The sequence below is a fragment of the Lepus europaeus genome, chromosome 3 (genome assembly GCF_033115175.1).
Source record: "Lepus europaeus isolate LE1 chromosome 3, mLepTim1.pri, whole genome shotgun sequence".
Classification (NCBI taxonomy): domain Eukaryota; kingdom Metazoa; phylum Chordata; class Mammalia; order Lagomorpha; family Leporidae; genus Lepus; species Lepus europaeus.
This window is the reverse complement of record NC_084829.1, coordinates 9,957,151-9,977,510: the sequence shown is the minus strand read 5'-3', so window position 1 is coordinate 9,977,510 and position 20,360 is coordinate 9,957,151. Positions and strand designations below refer to the sequence as shown.

General features: G+C 41.9%; 1 long non-coding RNA gene and 1 other non-coding gene across 2 annotated transcripts; both read right to left on the bottom strand.

The window, feature by feature from the left end:
* Positions 1-13,691: 13,691 nt before the first annotated feature.
* LOC133756733 (uncharacterized) lies at positions 13,692-14,409 on the bottom strand. Its single transcript, XR_009865538.1, has 2 exons — positions 14,005-14,409; positions 13,692-13,900 (listed from the first exon to the last, which is right to left on the bottom strand). It is a non-coding gene; the product is annotated as an uncharacterized LOC133756733 (long non-coding RNA).
* Positions 14,410-14,529: 120 nt separating this feature from the next.
* Positions 14,530-14,639, bottom strand: LOC133757210 (U6 spliceosomal RNA). The gene has a single exon (XR_009865587.1). It is a non-coding gene; the product is annotated as a U6 spliceosomal RNA (small nuclear RNA).
* Between the last annotated feature and the right edge of the window lie 5,721 nt (positions 14,640-20,360).

Below are 20,360 nucleotides of genomic sequence, written 5' to 3'. Positions count from 1 at the left end.
CCTCAAATTATGCACCTGCCAAACTCTTGTCTGTTTTTCACATTTTTACTCAAAATGTAAAGCTGTATACAGTCACCCAGGTCACTTCTCCATCCCTAATACTCTGCTTCTGTAATGAAGTTCTTTATCTCTTTTGATGGTTTTCCTCTCTCCTAATGGATTTTTATAAGAGGGATTGTTTAATTTTTAAGTATTTGGCTTCCCTCAATCTAGAGTGAAAAGTGCTCAAAAATTTATTACCTAGATGACTGAATGATAACTATTCTATAGGACTTGTAAATTATCATGCTTCTAACCATGAGAAGAGTTCTTCAATAGTAAGTTTATAATACTTAGCACATTAGAATAGCACACATATTGAAAAATTTTAAAGAAAATTCTTGGTACTGTATAAATAAGAAAAATATCAGAATTTACTGCTTTTGCATCTAACACAAGATATCTTCAGGAAGTTCATGGAAAATGCATACTATAAAAAAACTACGTGTGAATTTCAATATTTATTTTGTACCAACATAAACTTATGCATTTTTCTATGAATATTTTGCAGCTCCTGCATATGCTGATAGTGGCATGAGAAAATTGCCTAGTGGTGTATTTTTCAGAATGGATAAATATTGTTGAGAGGGATGTGTGATTGTAGTATTTTTCCTACAAGTGGGGAGAAAAATCTTCCTTCAACCCTCCTAGGGATCCTGGCTTGGTCAGAAGTCGAGCTCACCACTCTTGCTCAACTGGTCCCCACAGGCAGAAATCCAGGAGGCTGACGTAGATGGAATCCGTCCCTTTTGTCGGCTCTTGTCTGAGGTCTAGGATCTCTAAACCATACCTTTAAGATTGAGCAAGGTGTCTCCACCCAATGGCATTCCCTGCCAATAAGCCTCACACTGGGAGCCAGGACTCCAAATTCTGGCTGAGTAACTTTCCACTCTGTGACTACAAAAGGGAAGAGGTTGGGGCCTGAAAGGGAATGTATAAGAGTCAGAGGAACTGCACGGAAGCTCCAGGGTTGCAAAACGAGGAGGGAGAAGCAGAAATAAATGGAAAACAGAACTTAGAGGAGTTCATTTGCAGAGATTTTTAAGAAAGATTTTATTCATTTATTTGAAAGGGAGAGAAAGAATGAGAGACAGAGAGACAGAGAGAATGAGAGAGAGAGAGAGAGAGAGAGAGATCTACTGGTTCACTCCCCAAATGCCTGCAACAGCTGGATCTGGGCCAGGCTGAAGCCAGGAGCCCAGAAACACATTCTAGTCTTCCACATGGGTGGCAGAGAGGTACTTGGGGCATTTTCTACTACCTTCCCAGGAACATTAGCAGGGAGCTGGATCTCATGTAGTGACTGGCACTCTGACATCTTAACACGCTGTGCCAGGACACGGGCCCTCTGCAGAGACCTAAAACTTCTCAGTAAGGCCACTGACTGCAGTTCTACATCATTCTTAGCAAAACATCCTGGCAACAAGAAAGGAAGCAGACAGAGGAACCAAACTTGTGGTTAGTAGGGGATCTGAGAAAAGGGGCTTCAGTTGGCTGAGAAGATCTCCCTGGGGAAGGAGGATCCACCAGATAGAACACAGGTCGTAAATTACAGCCTGAAAATCAGCTCGCCATTTACCCTGCTTCTGACTACACAGCGCTTACAAGAATTCTTTCATCAGATTTCACTCAGGACAAATAGCAAATATTCCTATCTTCCTCCCCGCTCCCTTTTCTTTTAAACCAAAGGTACCTAACAAATGACCCAGTACCAAAACCAATGGCTTTTTATGACCTAACCAAGACGAAAGAGATGTCTTTTAAAGGAGATGAAAAAGGATCCAACCCTCCTAAGACCCAGAACATTCCCACACACCTTTGTTTCCACAGGAGCCAGCACAGAAGGTTGACATGACAAAAGCCCCTTCTGTGCTGAGCCCTCTTGTAAGACAAACTCCCTGGAGAGCTGGCACAGTACACCAAAGAGGGTTTGCTTCCTAGCCTATTCCAATGACTGCCTGATGCACGCCAACACTTGCTTCCCCAGCTTGCAGAAATCAGAGAGAACATTCTCACAAAGGCAAACTCTCCAGACACAAAACAAGAACAGCAAAGAGATCACTGTCCCTGGAATAGAAAGGATCCATTATGAATGTGTATCCCCAAACCACTTATACAGAATCACCATCCAAACAAATGATTTTCTTGTACTCACATGAATTTATCGAGGAAGGGCTAAGACAAATTATTTTTGTCATTCATTCTGTACCAAGTAGAACAGGTAGAGGTCAGGGAGAGCTGATCTTGGTAAAAAAAATCTTTCCTTTGGGGGCCAGCACTGTGGCATAGCAGGTGAAGCCTCTCCCAGCAGCGTTGGCATCCCATGTGGGTGCCAGTTCAAGTCCCAGCTGCTCCTCTTCCAATCTGGCTCTCTGCTATTGCCTTGGAAGAAGATGGCCCAAGTCCTTGGGCTCCTGCACCTGTGTGGGAGATCTGGAAGAAGCTCCTGGCTCCTGGCTTTGGACTGGCTCAGCTCTGGCCATTGTGGCCATCTGGGAAGTGAACCAGCTGGTGGAAGAGACCTCTTTCTCTCTCTCTCTCTGTAACTCTGCCTTTCAAATAGATAAATAAATCTTTTAAAAACATCTTACCTTTTATCTATTATTTTGTCTGATGTCCTAGGATCTTATCTGTAGGGTCTTGGAGAATCATGTGTCTCAGACAGCTCACACTGGGCACCAGGACTGTATGGCTATGATGCTAGTCTTATGGGACCTCTGATGCTTTCCCTCATGCACCATTAGGGTCATGGTTTCCACTTCTATAACCAAAGACGGGGTAATAGGAAGAAAGCATACTGAATTTATGACCCAGGAGGCTTCAGAGAGAAGATCCAAAGACTGAGGGGAAACTGTATTGTTATGCTTAGATTTAATGAAGAATGGACAGCTGTGTAAAATGTGATTGGGGACACAAGGGGGTGACCCAGTGGTAATAGACCGAGTGGAGAAATTTAGCAAGGCCTGTTCAGATTTTTCTTAAGCTCATTGTGTGGCATTTCTCCTGGAATGAGGGTCTTATGGCCTGCATATCTGATAAGGTAGGTCAGAGGATTTCTTTAAGACCAGCTCTTTTTTGAGGGGTGGGGAGGTGGGAGGGGCAGGAAGGTTGGAGGAATAGCTCTAGGTTTTGGGGCTGGCATTGTGGTGTAATTTTGTGAGTTTTTCATGCTTACACAAGGATTTTCATAGAAACTTTCGTCTGGTCATTAAGAAATCACATCCACATATACATTAGCAACAGGGGAGGAAGACATGGTGAGAGAGTGAGGGAAAGAGAGACAGGGAACAGATGGCTGGCGTTGTGATGCAGTGAGCTAAGTTGCCCCCTGCAATGCCAGCATCCCAAAGGAGAATGCCAGTTCAAGTCCTTGTTGCTCCGGTTCCAATTCAGTTCCCTGCTAATGTACCTGGGAAAGAAGATGGCTTAAATTCTTGGGCCCCTGAATGCATGTGGGAGATCAGGATGAAACTCCTGGCTCCTGGCTTTGGTCTGGCCCAATCCCAGCCATTGTGGGCCTTTGGGGAGTGAACGAGCAAATGGAAGATTTCTCTCTTCCTCTCTCCCTCCCCCACCCCCCAATCTCTCAAACTCTTTCTCTCTTGCTGTATCTTTGACTTTCAAATATAAATAAATCAATTTTAATAAAATAGTTCTTGGTTTAATGGTTAGTTTTGGGAGAAAGGGATTCTAGTTTCTATGGCTTGCCTTGGGGATAAAGAATTCCAGTTTCTATGGCCTTCTTTGGGGGGTGAAAGGGATAAGAAAGAAGGGTAGAAGGAGGTCAGAAAGAGACTGCTTCTGGGGCTACTCCAGTGTTTTAGATCACAGCACATGGCATACCTAGGTGCCATATTTGGAGTATCATTTTCTGAGCTCCAACAGTGCTCTCTATTTGGGGGTTAAAATCTCTTCTGTTGAGAGAAGTAGTTCTCAGCTATTCCACCACAACGTATGTGAGAGATGACATTCACAAATCTGATATCCTATGGCTTATGATGCAGATAAGGTAATCTTGTTGTTGTCCCTCTTCAAGTCCCTGTAAATTTACTCTAATTCCACACATTTTTCTTCCTCTTGAGAAAACATATTCGAGTGCTATCAATGAGCCTGACCTTCATTAAAAAGAATAACTTGCATATAGGCTAACTTAATAAAAATTAATTTGCAAATTTAGATTTTATTATTAGTAGTAGGTTGAGGATGTCCAAACTGGTGCTCCGTGTTTGAGACAAACAGAACAAGAGCAAAAATTTCCCAAATATTGTTAACAGATTATAGAAATAGTTAAGCTTATGAGGCACTTTTTTGCCCTTAAAATGAAAGAAATTCTAAAGGAAATTCTGGAAATTTTTGGGTAAATTGTGATTGTAGGAAAAGGGAGGTTGTAAATTTCATAGGATGTAGGAACTCACCCTTTATAAGCCAGTTACTGCATCTAATAGATGTGAGTCTACTTTAAAATTAACATTCCATTGGATGAGGAAAAAGAGAATAATAGACTAATGCCTTTTAGGGCCTCATTTTTTAAAGGACTTGATTAAATTGTGTTATAAAAGAAAATACATTGCATTAGTGGTTAATGAAAGACCAGATCTTATGTGTTCCCACTTTAGTGTGATTACTGGGGTTCTTTCTGGAATTTCTCCTAGTCTCCTTATATTAAAATCCTATACATTCTTTATAACTCTCTCACAACTCAAGTAAGTTTAGCCTTGGTCTGCTCTGGGGGCTCTAGGTCTATATTAGCCAGTTATCTACTCTTACCTCTATTTAACTCTCTCAAAGGCAGTTCAAAGTTCATATCTTCAGAACCAAAGACATGACCTGTCTTCCCCTAAAACCCAGGCTTGATCCATGGTCACTAGGCACTGGCCATCCACTTCTGAGCTGGAACTTCTTTCCCTATGTGCTCCCTATTCATTGTCTCAGGCTATCCATCCATCATCTCTTACTTGGACCATCTCATCAGCTTCCTATCTGGTCCTCACATTTTGTGTGGTCCCCACTCCAATCATCAACCTCTTCTCCATATTCCATCCAGTTGAAGTGTGAAAATGATCATGTGATACCCCTCCTCCCAAGCCAGTGCTGTCAGAGTGCAAACATGTTCACACTCACTCAGATAAATCCTTTCAGTGGCTCCCCAGTGTCAGGTAGAGATCAGAGCCCTAAGCTCAAGACTTCCTGTGCTGCATTTTTGCCCCAGTCGTACTTTGTGTCCTACTACCTCATCTTTGTGTGTTCCAGCCGCACAGACTTTCCTTGGACGTGCCATGCTCCTGCTGGTCTTGTCCTTCACTGAAACCTTGTCCCCAACTGTGGCGTTCTCCATTGCTTTTCCACCCAGCCTCTTCTTCACTTAACCAGTTCCCTGGTTAACCCCTACTCACCCCCAAGAACCAACTCCCATGTCACTTTCTTAGTAAAGTCTTCTCTGAGCGTTTAATTTGTTCTGAAACTTATATTCATTCACTATTTTTGATTTCACCCTGTACAACATATAGGTACATGTTTTGTGAATATTTTATTATTATCTGCCTTCCAGTCTAGATCTGTGAAGGCAAGGACTTCATATTTTTACTCATTATTTTATTCCCCCTAGATCACACAGTTCAAGACCATCCAACCATACCTAAATATTTATGAGGGTACTTCAAGAGGCTCATGGAAAAATGTAACACATTGATAAATTTATTTTGGTGCAAAAAGTCTTAAAACCCATGCACAATTTTTTCCATAATACACATTATCATGAAATGCTGAAGACACCTATATGCATGTATTTCAAAAAGTTTTTCTCCTAAAAACTATCTTTTCATTCCGTCTTTCTATTTACATTTTGAAGGACTTGTAGATCTTCAGATTATATAAGAACTACTTTTTCACTCCACTTACTTAACTGAAATACACTTACGCATAGAAAGCTGTAGAGAACAAGCAACCTCAAAGTACTGTTGATTTAGCATCTGTAGTACTTACTTTTGTTGGAGAGGGACATCCTAAAATGACACTGGATGATGACATAGAGCACAACACTGGGGTGTAAATGTCATATTCAGCGATGACACATTCTCCCCACTGCTCAGGTAGGAAAAAGCGGGACTCAACTCACCCCAATGCACAACCGTAAATAATAGTGAGGACATTCTTCTTTTGTCCCCTTCTCCGAAGCTGCTAATGCGCTCTGACAGGCAGCGCTGCTCTTTCATGAACTCTCCAGCAGCTGTAGTCAGTGAGGAGGAAATCAGGCAGCAGAATTTTCATGCCAATTCTCACCCAAGCTTTCCGAAGAAAAGAGCATTTGAGTGTGTAAAAGATCTTTGAATGGATTTTTCTAACTTTATCATTTTAATTGCATCTTTAAGTAGTTCAATACTCCAAATGTAATATTAGTTTTTACTTTACCATAAATCTATGTGTGACTTCCCTGAAAAGAACAATGCAACTTCTGAAGAAATAAAGCTATTACAGGACAACATCAGATGGCTGCTTTCGTTCGTATAACAGTGCATCGAAAGGCTTCATGTTGTGGAAATACGTGTGCTACTCTCGTTGCTCAAGAATTTAAACACCGTTAGGTGATTAAAGAAAAATTTGGATGATTTTTCCTGTTTGGATTTTAATGAGGAACCAAGTGGTAAAATAATATTCTAATGAACGTTGCTTGCACTCACTCAGGCTTGTATTTATTTGTCCTGATATAAGGTATGAGCACTTGGGCAACTAGTGGGCTATTTGGAAGCTGATGATGAAAACTGAAGTTTCCTTGAAGAAAAAAGCCACAAGAGAGGTCAAGACCTCATTGTGACCTCAGATGTAACTATTACCCTACTGGTTAGTTGAAATTGGAGATCAAAGACCTAATGTGCTAAATGTATTTGGCTGTGAATTGTTTCATGAAAAGGGTAAAAAGAAGTATTTGATAGTGTGACTTTTTTTTTCCCCTTTGGGATCTGTCTATCTAAATGTGACTTTTTTTTGGGAGGAAAATGCGTTTGCTTGTTTTAAAGAGTAGAATTATAAATAGGCGAATACAATGATATTTTATAAAACTGACTTCTTGATATGTTCATTCTTTTTGTGAGTTAAATATTCTTCACAGATTCTGTTAAAATAGATTTTTAATGTTGAATTCATGCTTCTCTGATTTAGCTTGACTTGGATTTTTAGGGATTTTAGGGATATGGATTTTTAGGGATGGGTTTTAGGGATATGAGGGGACTCAACAAGTTTGTGGAAAAGTAAAATTAAAAGAAAAGTTTATTTTGTTGCAAAAAAGGTTTGAAATCCAAGCAGTTTTTTTGTAATATGCATTTTCCATGAAATTTGAAGACCCTCTTGTATTTTTAAGAACTCAAGATTTTGGGAAAAAAAGAAAAGAAATTCTTTCAGTAGGTAGTTTTTTTTAGATTTGTACAAAAATATTTTTATATTCATGGGGTTACCTAAGTTAGAATTATCATGCAAGAGGCTGGCTAGAAATCTGAGTTCCTGAGCCTCATAGCATATCTGGGTGAAATGTGGTAATTCGAATATTTAATTAGCTCCTCAGGTGATTCCTACACACAATTAAACTTAAGAATTAATCTTGCAGAAGATACAGAAAAATAGAATAAAAATTTCAGAATCCTGGTGACAAGATTTATTTCTGTAAAATCCCTCATTTCTTTTAAAATACATGTTGGCATCTTTACAATTAAAGATTCGCCTTTTTCTCTTCTCCTGTGGTCTCTCTCCCCTAGCGTCCTGTTTGGCCCACGTCCGACTCTCCTTATTCTGCTGTGACCTTGGAAGCAGCAGGGACAAGATGGAAGTCTGTGAGGAATCCCACCCTTGAGTACGTCCTCCTTCTTAGTTCTCTCCACTTTTTCTCGTTTGTTTTGATTCATCTTTGATTTTATTTTTGCTCTTGAACGTCTGAAGGAATTCAGGAGCGCCCGATACAGCCACAGATTCTTCTTCCTGAATACATACAATATATAGCAGGAGCTGAATAGTTAAAGACAATGTAACAACAAGAAAGCACACTTTTAGTGCTAGTACTGTCCAGTTGCAGGGTGCAGGTGGAATTTTAAGAGTGAACCAACAGGCACAAACAAAAATGAGGATGAATGAAGATGACATTTTTCCTGTGTACCACTCAGATTTTTTTTTTTTAAAGCAAGGGTGGTTTATAAAAGCTTCTCAGTGAAAGCAACATTGAGGATATAATCTTATAGACAGTCCTATAGCATAGTAGGGTAGGCCTTTGCCTGCAGCGCTGGCATCCCATATAGGCACTGGTTCATGTTCCAGCTGTTCCTTTTCTCATCCAGCTCTCTGCTATGCCTGGGATATGTGATTGGGCACCTGAACCTGCAAGGGAGACCCACAAAAAGCTCTTGGCTCCTGGCTTTGGATTAGCCCAGTTCTGGCTGTTGTGGCCATTTAGGGAATGAACCAGTGGACGGAAAACCTTTCTCTCTGTCTCTCCCTCTCTTTGTTTATAATTCTACCTCTCAAATAAATTAAAAAACATTAAAAAAAAAAAACAAAACATGGGCACTAGCAGAGCACATTTGCAAGCAATTCTATGGTCAGAAATGACCAGCCAGATAAGAAATGGAACCTACAGAATCGTATCCTAGAAAGAGCTACTCTGATTTACCATACTTGGTCCATCCATCTACGTTTTGCAAATTTAGTGTTTTTGGAAGAGAGTGAGATTAGCAGTCCAAAAGATGAGCCCCTAGTCTGCCTGGAGTGGACGGAACCACTTAACAGCTTGGATCTTCAGTTCTTTGCTGCTTTCAAATGAGGGTGGCAGGTGGCATGCGGTGTGTGGCTTGGGAAAAGAACCGAACAACGACGCTGAGCTAAAAGAGGCTCAAAGGTCTGTTCCAGTCCTGAAATTCTTTTAAATACTTTCATTTCCTTAGCTGCTCTATAAATTTATTTTTAAAGGGTAAGCTTTGTTCCTTCTCTTTCTAGTTCTTTGCCCTAGAGTTTCGACAGAGCACCGTGGCTCATACCTGGTTTTTTTAGAACTCTGTTTACACCTAGGCCTGGCCAAGGAGGGGCTGGAATTCATTGTCCCAATCATGGCTTGTTCCCCACCAGACTGTGGGCTGCTATAAATCATTTTACTAGGTTCTATTTCCTGAATATTTCTTTTAGGTAGTGGGGGAGGGTGGGCTGTAGAATTCAAAACAGATTTATGGAAAGGCCTTTGAGAATAAACTGCCTGGGATGACCCAGCTGCTGTTGCTCCCGCAAAACACAGTGAGAGACTCCCAGAGAAAAAGAGTAATAATTAGTTTCATTTGTAGGTGAAGGCAGGTCTTTGAAGACGTCTGGCATTCATTATAAGGGTGGGCACTGTTGCCGTTTCCAAATCCTGCCTTTTCAGACCCTGAATTGTCATTCCAGGGAGGGTTTTGCTTCTCTGTAGGAGAAAGGGAGTTCTTCGTTGGGCATAAGTGGGAAAAATCTGAGACACACACTGAGCAAGGTGAAATGACATACCACGTCTCAGGCTTGGAAACCCATCCTTGGATGTTGAAGTACATGCGCTTCACTTCTGTATAACAGGATCTTCCCTCTTGGTCCTAAGAAAGAGGCCAAATGGTAGCAACAGTGCAACTGTGTTTTGACCAACTCCTGTACTTGGTCATTGGGCCAAGTTTCATAACCACCTTGTTCTCCATCGCTTTGTGCTCAGCTTTCATACCATTTAAACAACCAGTGAACTCTGAGCTCATGCTCTGTGGGATGAGCAACTCCACATGCTCCCCAGGATGACTTCACTGACCACCAGGGTCATAGAGTCGCTGGGTCCCATGTGACCCAGCTGACTCCAATTCTGCCAATTTCAATACAACATGACCCAGCAGGGCTCCAGCTGTTGCCTTCATTCACAAAGGCAAATTCTTTTTCTTTTCTGCCCCCTTTCAACTGTGCTGCTACTATTCATTGAAAAATTAGAATTTATGGAGCCTTCACTGTGTGTTAGAAACTAAGGTTGGTACTTTTCATGGAGATCGTATTTAATCCTTACAAGAACTTTGAGATATCTTGTAATATTTCCATGCGATGCTCAGGGGAACTGACACATAGAGAGGTAAAATAATCTGTACATGTTACATGAGAAATATCAGAGTTGACTTTTAAACTTAGGAAGCTCTGAGTCCAAGGCTCAGTTGTTAACCGTGTACGCTGCTAGCGGTGGACAGCTCCAAGAAGCCATGGTTCCATTTTCTATCTGCCTTATGAGTTTTAGACGTTTTTATCTCTGCTTATACTACCTAATATTTTATAGGATTCTGGGCCCCAGGCTTCCATTCTCCATTTATTTTCTCTATCTTTAAGAATGAGAGGTTTAGCTCACTTGGCTAATCCTCCGCCTGTGGTACTAGCATCCCATATGGGTGCCAGGTTCTAGTCCTGGTTGCTCTTCTTCCAGTCCAGCTCTCTGCTGTGGCTTGGGAGGGCAGTGGAGGATGGCCCAAGTGCTTGGGCCCTGCACCCGCATGGGAGACCGGGGGAGGCACCTGGCTCCTGGCTTCGGATCGGCACAATGCCAGCTGTAGTGGCCATTTTTGGGGTGAACCAATGGAAGGAAGACGTTTCTCTCTGTCTCTCTCACTGTCTATAACTCTATCTGTCAAAAAAAAAAAAAAAGAATGAGAGGTTTGGACAAGTGCATTGTAGTAGTTACCAGTGGCTGCATAACAAGTTACCCCAAGAAGGGCATGGCTTCAACTATACGCCTTTATTATCTCACAGTTTCAGGAGGTCAGGAATCTGGAAGCAGGTTAGTTGGCTGCTTCTGGCTTGTGTGTCCCAGGAGGTCATTGTCAAGATGTGGGCTGAGGCTGCCCCATTTGAGGCTTTGGTGAGATCTTGAGAGAAGCTTAGTTACATGCTCCTGGTGGGGATGCTCACCTCCCAGCCACAAGGGCTTCTCCACAGGCCGGTCTGAGTGTCCTCAAGACAAGGCAGTTGGTTTCCCTCAGCGTGAGTCATCAGAGAGAGAGACCCTGAGACAGAAATCTCAGTCTTTATGATTTAGTCCTGGAATGGACATACCTTCATGTCTGTTGTATAACAATTGTCAGGAGCAAGTCTGTAAGTCCAGCCTTCTCTCAAGGTTTAGACCATGAAATCCCACCTTGTGAAGAGAGAAATATCAGAGAATTTACAGACATTATTTAACAGCTACCTGATGCAGGTATTTGAGAAGTTGCTTCTAGTGAGCTGGCCCGACTTACCTTAATCCTCAACTCCAGTGGCTGAGGCATCTAAGATATCAAAGAAAAAAATCATTCTTCTTAGAGTCAGGTAGAACTGTTCCAGTCCTGACATTGCCAGTTAGTAGTTGTATGACCTAGGACATTAGCTAGTGCTTCAGTTTCCTAACGTGGAAGGAAAGGATAATAGCCCTTACTTTTATGTTGTTATGACAATTTATAGCTTAGAATTTATGTGAAAGTATTATATTCTTTTTTTTTTTTTTTTTGACAGGCAGAGTGGACAGTGAGAGAGAGAGAGAGACAGAGAGAAAGGTCTTCCTTTGCCGTTGGTTCACCCTCCAATGGCCTCCGTGGCCGGTGCACCACGCTGATCCAAAGGCAGGAGCCAGGTGCTTCTCCTGGTCTCCCATGCAGGTGCAGGACCCAAGCACTTGGGCCATCCTCCACTGCCCTCCCGGGCCATAGCAGAGAGCTGGCCTGGAAGAGGGGCAACCGGGACAGGATCGGTGCCCCGACCGGGACTAGAACCTGGTGTGCCGGCGCTGCAAGGCGGAGGATTAGCCTAGTGAGCCGAGGAGCCGGCTGAAAGTATTATATTCCAATACAAAGTATCTTCAAATGATTTTGAATATGCGAAAGCTCAACATTGTGTTTTTGTCTCCTGCATATGACAATTTTAGAGTCAAGAATACATCCAAAATTCTTACATTGCTCTTCCTTTAGCAGAGTATTTATTAAGTCATCAGAGCAGCTTCATGACAAACTTATGTCATGGTAACTATTGGATGGAAGGAAAAGAATATTATTGGTTGTATGACAATGCCTATGTTTTGATCAAGATGAAAACAACTAAGAAGATAAAACCCTAGAGACAATAAAGGCATATCAGAAAGAACAGCTCAATGTTTGAACCTTTAGAGGAAAGGTATCAGTGTTAATTAACAAATTATGAAACTCACACAGTTTTAGAGATAATTTTATGACACTTATTTCTAGTTAAAAGAATCAACCATCGGCCGGTGCCGCGGCTCAACAGGCTAATCCTCCGCCTTGCGGCGCCGGCACACCGGGTTCTAGTCCCGGTCGGGGCACCGATCCTGTCCCGGTTGCCCCGCTTCCAGGCCAGCTCTCTGCTGTGGCTAGGGAGTGCAGTGGAGGATGGCCCAAGTCCTTGGGTCCTGCACCCCATGGGAGACCAGGAGAAGCACCTGGCTCCTGCCATCGGAACAGCGCGGTGCGCCGGCTGCAGCGCGCTACCGCGGCGGCCATTGGAGGGTGAACCAACGGCAAAAGGAAGACCTTTCTCTCTGTCTCTCTCTCACTGTCCACTCTGCCTGTCAAAAAAAAAAAAAAAAAAAAGAATCAACCATCCTGTGACCAAATACTAATGAAAACTTTATTCTCTTTTACAAAGTAAAGTCAACAGAAAAAAAAGTGACTGTAAGGATTTTATTTGGAGTTTCAACAGTGAAATTTGCATAAATTCTAATAAAGCAAAATTAAAATCCATTAACACTTGTCTCTGGTAATTAACGTAATCTTGCTGCTTTAAATGACTGTGCAACAGACATATGGAGGGAAGTAAGGATGGGAAAAATGCAGAGCCATGGAAAAATATGAAGATTATAAACTAAGAATAATGTTACTCAGAAAGCCCCAATTTTAGGAAAGAAATAAAAGTTATTTAGGCTTTTAGGAAACATTGAAAAATGCTTTCCATTTTATAATGTATAGATTCACTCAAGATTTTCACCAGATGTTTATTTTACAAGATGCATGTGATACTTACATTTATGTACATTAATGACAATTTACTGCTCAATCCTAATTACTACCCTCTGGAGAGAACAGAGATGTTGACAAACATTGATTATTTAAGACAAACTACAGAAAACTCATATTTTCAGATAAGAAAGTACAAGAGGATTTATTTTTTTCATTATTTCTTAAATACTTAAAATAAACCAAGCCATATTGCACTGAGAGTTAATGTTTTGAACTTATTGATGTGTTACCTCATATGTTGACCAAATTACTTATTCTTGACAAGGTGCATTTTTTTATTTATCTTTTTTTTTTTTTTTTTTTGACAGGCAGAGTGGACAGTGAGAGAGAGAGACAGAGAGAAAGGTCTTCCTTTTGCCGTTGGTTCACCCTCCAATGGCCGTCGCGGTAGGTGCGCTGCGGCGGGCGCACCGCGCTGATCCAATGGCAGGAGCCAGGTGTTTATCCTGGTCTCCCATGGGGTGCAGGGCCCAAGGACCTGGGCCATCCTCCACTGCACTCCCAGGCCACAGCAGAGAGCTGGCCTGGAAGAGGGGCAACTGGGACAGAATCCGGTGCCCCGACCGGGACTAGAACCCGGTGTGCCGGCGCCGTAAGGCGGAGGATTAGCCTAGTGAGCTGCGGCGCCGGCCATTTTTTTAATTTATCTTTTAATTTATTTATTACCAAGAGTAAACCCAAGTTATGGCAGCACATTCAATGAAAACTATCTAAATTCTGCAATCATTATATATCTATCTTCATATAATCAGGAAGCCACCATCCAAGCTTTATGTTAGGCCACGATACAGTTTGCCCTATACACACATTTCATTACAGAGAAATAAGACATTATATAGTTTCTTTTTTTTTTTAACTTTTATTTAATGAATATAAATTTCCAAAGTACAGCTTATGGATTACAATGGCTCCCCCCCCCCCCCCCCGTAACTTCCCTCCCACTCACTTTTTTTAGCAAATTCTCTGTTATAGGACACATCCCCCCAAAAAAATCTAATTATAATTTACAAAATTTAACATTTTATCCACAAGTGTTGTCTCAAGAAACTTTCATCTGGAAAGTTTTAAAGAAATGATACATCACTGCCAGTCTAGCAATAAAATGCTACTCTGGACTTCGTATTTTGGGTTTTTCATTTTTGCCAAAACCCCGATTTATAATTAAAACTAAATCATTCCCATATTATTATACTTGGATAGGAAAGTCTTTTTATGTAAACATTTAACATCAGGATGGAAAATGTCAAATACTTATAGTCGGAGGAAGTTTTTGGCAGATCATAGAAATAAGACAGTGCTGTTAGAAACAAGAACATTGGTAGTAGTGTTTCCTAGCTGAAGAGACTGATGTCATTCAAACTTCTCATCTCCTTCTTCCACGTCTTTCAAGCTGAGCACTTCCAAAGAACCTTTGCCTTTTGTTTCCTTTTTTATTAGCTCATCAATTGCTCGGAAGCAGCCTGGGTCAATGAAAAATATGGAATGATTCACGAATTTGCGTGTCATCCTTGCGCAGGGGCCATGCTAATCTTCTCTGTATCGTTCCAATTTTTTTTTTAACTTTTATTTAATGAATATAAATTTCCAGTGTACAGCTTATGGATTACAATGGCTTCCCCCTCCCATAACTTCCCTTCCAACCGCAACCCTCCCCTCTCCCGCCCCCTCTCCCCTTCCATTTGCATCAAGATTCATTTTCAATTCTCTTTATATACAGAAGATCAATTTAGTATAAAGATTTCAACAGTTTGCACCCACATAGAAACACAAAGTGAAACATACTGTTTGAGTACTAGTTATAGCATTAAATCACAATGTACAGCACATTAAGGACAGAGATCCCACATGAGGAGCAAGTGCACAGTGGCTCCTGTTGTTGACCCAACAAATTGACACTCTAGTTTATGGCGCCAGTAACCATCCTAGGCTATCATCATGAGTTGCCAAGGCTATGGAAGCCTTCCAAGTTTACCGACTCTGATCATATTTAGACAAGGTCATAAAAGACAGAGTGAGGATAGTAACCAATGATCCTAAGAGTGGCATTTACCAGGTCTGAACAATTATACAGCATTAAGTGGGGAAGAGGACCATCAGTACACACAGGTTGGGAGTAGAACCATTGGTGGTAGAGTAGAGGTTATGTTTACAAAGGAATGAGGCCCAAGTGCACTAGACAGGGCCTAGAACAAAGGACAGAGTCATTATTAGAGGAGCTAAGAAAGGTGCTGTCTAAGCTACAATTAAGTTTTCTGATTGAGAGGCAAATAGAACCTGATAGAAGGTGCTTGATAATAATCTGGTGGGCTTTAGGCCTTGTGAGTTAAGAGGCCCAGACCTATCTATCTCTTCACATGGGGTATATCCTAAGGGAGGTGTGAACCTCCTAGGGGAAGGCACTCTGTTGACTTTCATTACTTGGCTGGCCTGGGAGGAGAGCTGGCCAGGTAAAGGCAGGGGGCATCTCTAACAAGAAATTTACAGTTCTGCCTGCAATGTTGCTGACCCTACTTGACCATCCCCTCAGCTGCAGTGGTCACTTTGGAAGTTGGGCTGAGTGAAGGGCTTTTCAGCTTAGAGCCAATAAGATCTGTGGCTCTGACCTGAAGTCCTTCGTCTCCAGGGCAGGTCCATTTCCAGTGATCCAACTCTTGGCAGAGCTGCCAGGGCTCTTCACAAGCTGACTTCTGCTGAAGCCCAGGCTTACCACATTGAAAGCCACTGCAGTGGACTGGCCTGTTGGGTCTCCTTGAGGGCAGATCACTGTACAGATCAGCCATTAATAGGCCTGCCACCCATTGCTTCTGATGCCTAGCTTTCTTTTCCTCCTGGTTTGTGTTAAAGCAGACCAGAGGATGCAAGTCAAGGGAGTGCCCAAGTCCCATCTCTAATCTTCAGTGTGTAGTGAGTCACTTCTCTCTGGCTGTTACCAACTGTTTTCAACAGTTTGATTATGTTGTGTCTTTGTCTGAATCTCTGAGTTCATCCTACTTGGAGTTCTTTGAGCTTCTCGGTTGTTTATGTCAAATTTGAGAATTTTTCAGCCATTATTTCTTCAAGTAATCCCTTTTCTTGTTTTTCACTTTTTCGTTTCCTTCTAGGACTCCCACAACACATTGGTCCACAAGGATAGATGGTGGGGATCGGTAGCTGGTATGAAGGTAACAGTTGGATTTGATAGAAATTAACTAACCAAGCCCTTCCCTGGAGGCGCAAGCCATAGACTAGAGCCCAGAAGTCCAGGCTGGTTCCAGCAGAGAGACGTTGCAGTGCAGTTTTTGCGTAATTGAGTAGACTTTTCTGATGCTTCTTACTCTGCCATCTTTCCAATAGGAAAGCAGCTTATTGACAAGCACAGGAACTGTCGATGTGATGTAGGGAGAGATCAGCTATGTATCTGCCTACATTCAGTTTCATAATGCGTATCTCTAGAATGAAAGGACAGGCATATATTACTTATTTTGCGTGAATGTGTTTGAGAAAGGAATCATTCATGAATCAGAGGTTGGTTTGAAGTTCAGGGGATTTTGAAAGAGCTGACACTTGAATGAGCTGTCTTTTCACATGTATGTTCTCTTTTGGGGGAATTAAAAATAATTAAAACAAACATGTAATTTTTGAGTCTAACTCTTAACAGCAACTGTGCTTCTTATGACTTTTTTTTTATTTTATTTATTTATTTTTTTGACAGGCAGAGTGGACAGTGAGAGAGAGAGACAGACAGAAAGGTCTTCCTTTTTGCCGTTGGTTCACCCTCCAATGGCCGTCACGGTAGGTGTGCTGCGGCCGGCGCACCGCGCTGATCTGATGGCAGGAGCCAGGTGCTTCTCCTGGTCTCCCATGGGGTGCAGGACCCAAGGACTTGGGCCATCCTCCACTGCACTCCCAGGCCACAGCAGAGAGCTGGCCTGGAAGAGGGGCAACCGGGACAGGATCGGTGCCCCGACCGGGACTAGAACCCGGTGTGCCGGCGCCGCAAGGCGGAGGATTAGCCTATTGAGCCGCGGTGCCGGCCATCTTATGACTTTTCTATGACTGTTTTTGAAGACCAGAACTAGATCCTAGATGACTGTGTTTGTGGTTTTGCACTTTTGGGTCTCATAGTTTGCATTCTACAAATGGTTATTTCCTCAAACATGCTCAGGTTTAATGTTCTCTTTGGCCATGCGGGTCCCCAGCTAGTTGGCTTCAAAAGTCACAACAAGCACAAATGCAATTTTCTTTCCAGAAGGTACACCAATTGTCTCTCAAAACTTGAAGCATTTTTCTGTTAATGCTGAAAAGCCAAGAGTCTCCAAAGATCACAGGAATACAGGGGGCATTTCAGACACTGTGTAAGAAGTAGTCACATTTTTGAAATGTGATCCAGAGATACAGAAAGAATAGCTAAGGGTCATGATATTTAGGAAAACAAGTTGGCTGTGTATCTTTTGGTTTTGAAACCTGGACTTGCATGCTCTCTTTCTATTTATAAGCCCAAGCAGGAGTCTTCCAAATTTCAGATAGGGACAGATCAATAAAATATATTACCCACACAATTAAGAACTGAGAAATTAGAGACTTAAAAAGATCATGTTTACATCAATAGACAAACTTGCATCCACACGTGTATACATCATGGTAGTTTACTTTGGTCTCATCAATTGATTGAATTATTCCAAGTTTTAGTGTTTTTTTTTTTTTAGATTTATTTATTTATTTGAAAGTCAGAGTTACACAGAGAGGGGAGGCAGAGAGAGAGAGAGCGAGAGTAAGAGAGAGAGCGGGAGCGAGCGAGAGAGAGAGAGAGAGAATCCTTCATCTGATGGTTCACTCCCCAACTGGCCACAATGGCCGGAGCTGCGCTGATCCAAAGCCAGGAGCCAGGAGCTTTTTCCGTTTCTACTACGTGGGTGCAGGGGCCCAAGCACTTGGGCCATTTTCTACTGTTTTCCCAGGCCATAGCAGAGAGCTGGATCGGTAGTGGAGCAGCCAGGTCTTGAACCGGCACCCATATGGGATGCCAGCGCTTCAGGCCAGGGCATTAACCTGCTGCACCACAGCGCCGGCTCCAAGTTTTAGGGTTTTGCAGTACATGCCAACTTGATATTTTTTTCCACACAAGTTTGCATGTTGGATTTAGTCTCATAAAATTAAAGATTGCTAAAAAAGAAAGGTAGCTTAAATTATAAAAAGTTACTCTTAGCCAAACAACAATAATCCTGGTCATATTTTCCTGGGTTCTATTTCTTTAGGAGCTTATTAAATACAGATCATTGGTTTCTTTTTCTCAAGTTTGTTCCTCAGTGTCTGAGGTTGTATCAATGACAAAGAAAACAGTACCAACCACAACTATGAACTGACTGTTCTTCCTGCTCCAGGTACTGTACTTCTTCCTCATGAAGGAAATAGATATGGCCCCTGCTATCTGGAGCTTAGTGAGTTAGAAGACAAGCTATGTATAAGGAGCTGGATGTACACACAAATAAATCAACCAGGAAGTCACTCTGAAAGTCAGCCTTTGTACATTTTTCTATTGTTGCTGTGTTTCCTCTGTTTAATAAGTATTGCTGGGAGCACATGGCTAGCTTAGTGGTTAAGATGCCCACATCCCATACTGAAGTACTTGGTTTCAATTCCTGTCTCTGACTCCAGCTTCCTGCTAATGCCGATCCCGGGAGGCAGTGGTGATGGCTTAAGGAGTTGGGTGAGTTCTCAGCTCCCAGCTTCAGCTCCAGCCTGGCCTTGACTGTTGTCTTGTTGTCATTTGTGTAGCGAACCAGTAGGTGGAAGTTTTCTCTGGCTGTCTCTGTGTCTCTGTGTTTTAAAAGATTCTTATCCATGTGAAAGAAAAAGTGAGAGAGAGAAAGGGAGAGACAGAATCTTCCCTCTGCTGGCTCACTCTAGCACTGGACCACACCAAAGCTGGGTACCTGGAACTCCATCTGAGTCTTCTACATGGGTTCAGGGACCCAAGCACTTGGGATAACTTCCAGGTGCATAAGCTTTCCCAGGTACATAAGCAGGGAACTGGATCAGAAGAGGAACAGCTGGAACTTGTTCATTTGGGATGCCGGCATCACAGGTGCCAGTTTAACCTGCTGTGCCACAATGTCAGCCCCTTAAACAATAATTGATAATGAAACACAATTCCACACCAAGGGGATTAAGTGGAGTGCAAAGAGACAAATGTATTGTCTCCTACTTTGGACAGTCAAAAGTCAGCTGGAACGTGAACCGGTGCTCCAACATGGGAGGCTGGCGTTACAGGCAGTGGCTTGACCTGCTGCACCATGAGGCCAGACCCTTGTTTCCCTCTTTTACTTACACAGATTATGTTTTATGTGGGATAGTTTTAATTTAACATCTTATCATGAGCATTTTCATCCATAGGTGGTTTTTTCTCTAAGAAATGGTGTCAAAAGTTGCTTGCCCTAAAGGACCTTAAATGGCATCTCAAGGGGACATCTAGATTTTTATGTACCAACACCTAAAGGCTTTGACAGAATTGTACAAGTAAAAGTGCTTCTCCTGTGGGCAAGGGTAGGAAGTTTCATTCTGGAAATGAGGAATTTTAGACTCTAAAGAGGCTATAGTTCAAAATAATTCACCCTCTTTATTGCAAACAAATAAATTAACATCTCCCTCCCTCACCCTCCCTGTCTGATAATAACTTGAGAAGCCCTCGGTTGGTGAGAGACTCTCTGCCGTGGGAGAAAATGAGGCTTGTGAGGTTAGCAGGTGGGCGGAGCAGGTGTGGAACCAGATCTAGCTCAGTGCTTTCTCCACTGACCCAGAAGACTATGAGTGTCCATAACTCTGCCCCCTGCTCTTCATAGGTCAGTTTTTGCCTTAATATTGTCTGACTAACGTAGAAAATCAAATTCATTTTCTATTTTTGACAATGTTCTTTCTTAGTTTCAGAGGGTGTTTGGTTAATTGTGATACTTTTTTTTAAAAAAGATGAATTTCATTTTTTTATTATTTATAGGACGGAAATGCTTCTTTGAAATATTTTCTGTGAATTTTTGGAAAGATGCTTTTTTTTTTTTTAAAAAAAAACGCACTTTAATTTGTGACTCTGGACATTCCTTTTTAATATATTAGAAAAGGAAATGAACATAGGGAATTTCAGATATTTTTATGGGGCCTTGATTTGGTTATCAAAATGTGTAATTTTTCATCTAATTTCAGCCACTAACATTCTGAGTGGTTACCATAGGCAAGTGCTATGACAGGCATATGAGATAATAGAGAATACATGAGCCAAACTATCTGGGTTGAAATTACTTTATGATAATAAGCTAAGAAAACATATTCTAA